We start from the raw sequence: 6,237 nt of genomic DNA, 5'->3' as shown, positions 1-6,237 counted from the left end.
TCTCCGTCCGCTGTTCGCTCTCTCCGCTTCCTCGTACTCTTTTCCTCTCTCTGGTTCACGGTTCTTCAGCCTGCTGGTCTGCCTAGAGTAGAGAGTCAGCCTGCTACTTGAATTTTTCACCCCCGGATGTCTTGGCTTCACTGACACACTCGCGGTTCGACGTTTCCTCGGAAGGAAAGCACTGTGTATCGCTGCTCGAAATCGAATCACCTCACACGACCGAGCCCTCGAGAGACCGGTCCTCCTCGAGCCCTCGCGCGTCGGAGAGAGGCTAGCCTCTCCGCTTTTGTCACACCGCGACAACGAGATCACAACGAGATCTCCTGATGCTTCTTCCTTTCTCCTCCTACTATTCCTCCTCCACCTCCTCCTACTACTCCTTCTCTTACTCTTCCTTTCCGATATACGTACTTTGTAATAATCTGTCTCTCGTTCTTCTTTTAGCTCGAAGCTTCACACAGAGTACAGGGGGTAGCGATTATCTAGTTTCTCTCGTGTCACCAGCGTTCGTTTATTATCTTCCTGGCTCACTGCTTTAATGTACAATACACAATCTCTCTCTCTCTCTCTCTCCAGTCGATCCTCAACGAAATATTATTCGCACGTTCACTGGGCTGATCAGAGATTCGTGACAGGTTCACAAAGCACACAAGAGCCGAAGCGCGAGCTTCTTCGATGCACTGCTTTCTCGAGTGTTCTTCTCTCCTTCTCTCTCCTGGTGTTTCTCTTCTCCGTCGTTGCGTGTGTGTCTGTTTCGCCGAGGCGAGCCCCGTTGTTCCCCCCTCTGTATCGCGTTTCACACCTGGGATAGTGATCGGGATCAGGATCGTTTCCAGGGGACGAGCACAAGGGAACACGTCGAAGGGGAATGTTGATTGTAACGAGTAAAAGTGTGTCGGCGGAGGAGGGAGACAAGCGGCGAGATCTTCTTTCTCGAAGAGGAGAAAACCTCTCGTGTAACCCGTTTCGTTCGTCCTAGAAGCACGGAGCCGCCTGGCCTGAGAAGATGTCCTGCCGCAGGCTCCGCTTCCTAGGGATCCTTCCTTCGACGATGGACATTCTTCTCTCTTCTCCACTCGCCTCGCTCTCTCGTACGCTCTCGCACTCTCGCTCGCTCGCTCGCTCGCTCTCGCACTCTCTCTCGCTCTTCTCACGGGGACACTCGGTCAGCACCCGCGCTACACCGCTACGCGCTCGGGAGTGGCGGCTCTCGCGTCTAGCCCGGCCGTATCAGCGCGCAAGCGCTCTGCCTTCCTCTCTTCCTGCCTGCTTCCCTGCCTATCTGCCTACCTGCCTCCCTGCTTGCTCGCCTGCTTGCCTGCCTGCCTGGCTGCCTGCCTCTTTCGCCCCTGATTAGCCCTCCCGTACCTGGCTGCTTCGAAACCACCAAGGATGCTTTCCACCTCCGTCGACTACTTTTCTGACTGCCTATTTCGCTGTAAGCTCCTTTCCCGCGATATCGCGTTTTGCTCTCGTTGGAATTTCCCCGTGGTTTCTTTGATTCGCTGTTTCAAGGCTTCGTAATGGACGACAACGAGAATGGTTTTAGTCTCTTTTCTTTTCCTCCTCCTCCCTTCCGCCGCCGTCACCCTTCTCTTCTCCTTCTCTTTTGTTTCTCCCTTTTTTTTTTTTTTCGTTACTTGCCGCGTTCTTCTCCGGCCACCAGCCACGAATCGCGGATGTTTAGCCCGCGGTCCGGAGGTGTCCGCTCGTTTTCATTTTGTACCACTGATCCGATTTTCCACCGCCCCGTTTCTCCTCCGCGAACCTTCCTCCGACGTATTTTTAACTATGCTCCATTTCGATTATTTATCCCGCCTAGGGAGCAGCCCTCCGCCCGCTTTGATTTTCCTCATGCAGTTGCGCGGTTTTTTGTAATAATCGATGGGTGTGTGCTTAATTTGCGACACTGAGAATTGTACCTTTCTCGTTTTTTTTTCCTTTTCTTTTTTTTTGTTTCGTACGGGCTGCTACCGTGATCTGTGAATTATACGACCTTCTTTTCGTGCCTGATTAGACCCTTTGAAAATACGCGCTGATTATTCTTTCGATTTTTTGCGTTAGCTTTCCTGGTCTATTTTCGAATTGAGGTAGAATTTTTTAGGGACTTGACATTCGTTTTCCTTTTTTTACCCCCGCGATTATTCTCGCAGCGATCTTCATCGAGCTGGATAGGTTTTCTAAACGAAGTAAACAAGTGTAAATTGGGGTTGTTATCTCCTCTCGATTTTGCTTTTTAAATAAACGCTGACTGAAATTTGATCGCAAATTTTTGTCGAATTGAAAAAACCCAATTACAAGTGGAGCAATTTCGTGCGACACAAGTTAATTAAAAGTAGAAAATGACACCTGACCCCGAAACTTTGGTACGATCTACGAATTAACTCGTCGCTCAAACAACCGACATTCAAAACGCGTTAACTTATCTACCAAAAAATTTCTCGTTGAACGTAAAATTGCTTACATTTACACTCGTAGGAACGCGAAGATAGAGTTATCATACATTTGAACAACTCCGAACTCGAATTTCCAAACGAGAAAATTGACAATTTAAAGACAATGCAAAACGATGCCGCGGAAATTCTTTCTCCATTCTCCACGTACAATCACCGCATTTCCCTAAAATTTATATCCATTGTTTACCGTCATCGGTATACTGCCGTGTACCGTCTAATAAAAGAAGCTCTCCCGACGTTCAAGCTTGAACTTTGCATTTCAAGCACCGGCGGCTGCTGGAGCGTGGCTGGCTGAGGTTCATTCAGCGTGTGTATCGGGCAAGCAGCGTCGGTTTACGTCACAAAGACGAAATATGACGGCGACAAAAGGGGGAAAAGGACGTGTGTGTCCGCGCGCGCACCCACGTAAGAAAATCCGCTTCTCTGCGTGTGTCCGTTGAAGCAGAGTAATTGGAATCGTTGCGGATGCCCTCACTTCTTTTCGACCGCGTGATCCTGAATCGGAAAGCCCTCTCCCTCTCTCTCCCTGCTCTGCTTGCGGTATAAACATTCGATACGCAGTGGAAAACTGCGCGTCTGCGCGTGCTACACCTGCGTATCCCGAAACGCAAACCGACAGGTATCCCCGGTTCGAAAACCTTTCGATTCAATTGCTCGTGAACGCCTATCTTTGTGGATGCTCGATTCGACGAAACCTCTTTTTTTTTCCACGTTCGTTCTGCCTCCTTTTTTTTCTCGCTTCTTTCTCTCTCCTCCCTCGCTGTTTTTCCACCTTTTTTCTGCCGTCGATTTCGTATCCCGGATATACAACGCGTGCGTTCTTTGTGGGATCTCTTTGTCGATGCCCGTAACCTTGCCTCGATTATCGACCCGTCGAGTTGGTAATTTTTTTCTCCTTTTCGTTGTTGTTGTTCGAAACCAGATGACAAGAAGGGGTGGGATCGATCGATTTTTCGAGGAAGGATTTTTTGAGAATGTCCTTTTTGACTTTTGCTCTTCTCTCTTCTTCGTTGGTTCTCTTTTGGTTCTTTCGTTGCCGCGCGTATGTAAAAGAACGGTAAGGATAAAACGAGCAGTATATGGGGAAGTTTTATTGGCCTCTTTTTACCGCAGAGAGTGTGCCACTGCTGAGAACGGGGATGCGACACATGATGCTCCTGCCTCAAGATCTGGGGTGTATAGCTCGGTGTTTGGATTCACCGCGAACGTGTGGCTTGTAACGCAGTCGGAATTTTAGGGTGGCATTGGTTTTCGATGCTGCGCGCGGTTTATATACAGTTCGTAAAATGCAGAAATAAGGGCGTGGAAACGTGCCGTGAGAATGCACGTGACTTTTTAACCTTAAGGAGCTGCGATCGATTCTTTTTTCACTCCCCGCTGCGACGTTAACTCATCGCGTGTATTATTATTGTTATTATTTTTATTTTCTGCCTTCCGACTCTTTTGTAACTCTTGCGTCACGATTTACTTCGTTTTTCTTCTTTCAGCGAGCGTGTATTCGTTCTGCATATTTATATTTCACCGTAGCTGTGTTCTTTGTTGCGTTTAGTTATAAAGGAAGGTGAGGTACTTGGGTTCGTACGAGATGCATCGTAGAGAAGCGAAAACAATTTTATTTCGCGTAGAGGAAACATTAGAAGTGTACCGTTATCGAACGAAGATGAAACTGTGAACAGCTTGTGAATATTGTTAGAGGTTGAGAAGTTAAGCGACGTCAGCTTTAATAAGTATAAAAAGTTTGACAAAATAGTTATTTTCGAGATTGCATATCTTGAAAGTCTACCGTGCTCTGCATAATGCATGATTGCATCCATCAAAATTCTACTTTATTTTCCATTACATCGTGTCACGGAACGCGAGATAGCATCAAATAAATCGTCTACTTCTAATATTACAGTAAACCAACCACCACCAACGTAACCACCACACCGCTGATCAAGCACACGTGTACAAGGTGTTTCGAAATTATAGTTCGACCTGGCCGAGGGTAGTGGAGAACAACGTAATGAACGTTTTTCGTCGGACAAACTTATGCCAAAACTGGCTTAGTTTTTCAGTTACAGAGCTTCGAACGTACGGAACTTAGGCCCCTGATTTCGAGCAACCCTTCACTTACCGAAGTTTCGTTCTTCTTTACCAATCCCATTACTTTTGTTCCAAGAATTCCTCGTTCTCTCAAATTTCATCGTGTAAAAGTGAACAGTTGGTTAAGAAAAAAGTACATCTGACCTTCGTCAATGGAGAAACTCTCGCCGTGAATATTATCGAGTCTCGACGAAGCCGTGCAACTTTCGTGCTTAAACAACGTTACCTCTTATTACTTCAAATACCGGAGAAATTTCAAGTGGACAGAGTTGCTGGAATATCCTGTACATATATGTATATACCAAAGTCGATCGACACGAGAGCGTTCCGTGCTTTGGGTGGACACTTTTGCCTTGTTCGGCATTGATTACAAAGGAGGATCGAGCAATAACGACACGGTGGACGTACAAACAAGAATTTCGGTTCCGATTTTAGCCGGAAGGGGCTGGTATCGGTAGTGTCCGCGAATTAACCGAGCGCAAGGTTTCGCCCGGTGCATTCGCACGGCTGAATGTGCAGGAAGTGAGCCGCGAATGAGAGAGAGAGAGAGAGGGAGAGAGAGGAGGACGAACGTGAAGCAGGACAGAGACAGCAGTGAACAGAGTCGATATTACGGCTCTCGAACTATTGCTCGCGCAAAAGTTCGTTCGACGGTTTAACGGTGGCATTTCGCGGTAACTCGAGAACCCATTGTCGAATCTTCGTTGCATATCGACGGGATCGATCCCTGCCGTGATCCTCGAAACTGGAATGCCTCTTCGAGGGCTCTCTCCCCCTCTCTCCCTCTCTGTTTCCGTCTGTCTGCCGCTTCTCTCCGTTACTTTCGCATGTTTAATGAATTCGGTCAGTAAAACTTCCACAAACGGTTCAATTCTCCTCTGGAGAACCACTATTGTTACTACTATTCGTATATATACATGCTATACACACATAGTTACCCGGTGAATTTGGCGATATTCTATCGTTACGCGTATATACACTCTCCTGTTCCTAAGTATTAGAACATTTACCGAAAGGAAACTTACAAAATTACTAAAAAAAAAAAAAATGATTTACTCTGGAATCTTTTTTAAACTTTCAAGAAAAAATTTCAGATTAAATCGTACAATATTTTACGTACGAATATAACAGGTGTTTCGATACTTACGAAAGGCAGTGTGCATACGTTTCACCGCTTTACAAAATGTTGCGTTTGACACTCGCCTAATCGAATTTTCCGTTCGAGCGACTCGCGACAGGGGAACGTAGCGGAGTCATAAACGAAACCGATTTGGGAATGTTTTCGCGAAAGGGATGGGTCAAGTGGTTGATCGTGGAGGCTCTAGCCGTACAGCGGTAGGCGGCGAGAGAGAGAGAGAATAGGGGGTTGTGTGTTTCGAAGTATCCTTGCGTGGGCTCGAGCGATCGTTGACCTTCTACGGTACCGTATCGGCGAGTTATTACGAGTCGGCGCGCGTGTTTTATTTCGCATGCTTGCACTTCGCGGGCCTTAAAAAGCCTTCGATCGCGACCCGGTCACCGTTCTTCAACACACGGGCTATTTCTTCTTTTCTCTCTCTCTCTTTCTCTCTCTCTCTTTCCGTTCCGTTTCTCCCCCGTTTGGTCACACAGGCAAGTTGAACGGCGTCGTCGCCGGCGACTCCTCGTCGAGCCCCACTCGGTCAGCGACGCAATTATGATATTTTCTAAGAAGCGG

Source organism: Habropoda laboriosa, unplaced genomic scaffold (assembly GCF_001263275.1).
Source record: "Habropoda laboriosa isolate 0110345459 unplaced genomic scaffold, ASM126327v1 scaffold84, whole genome shotgun sequence".
NCBI lineage: Eukaryota > Metazoa > Arthropoda > Insecta > Hymenoptera > Apidae > Habropoda > Habropoda laboriosa.
The sequence above is the reverse complement of the archived record's forward strand: the minus strand, read 5'-3'. Positions refer to the sequence as shown.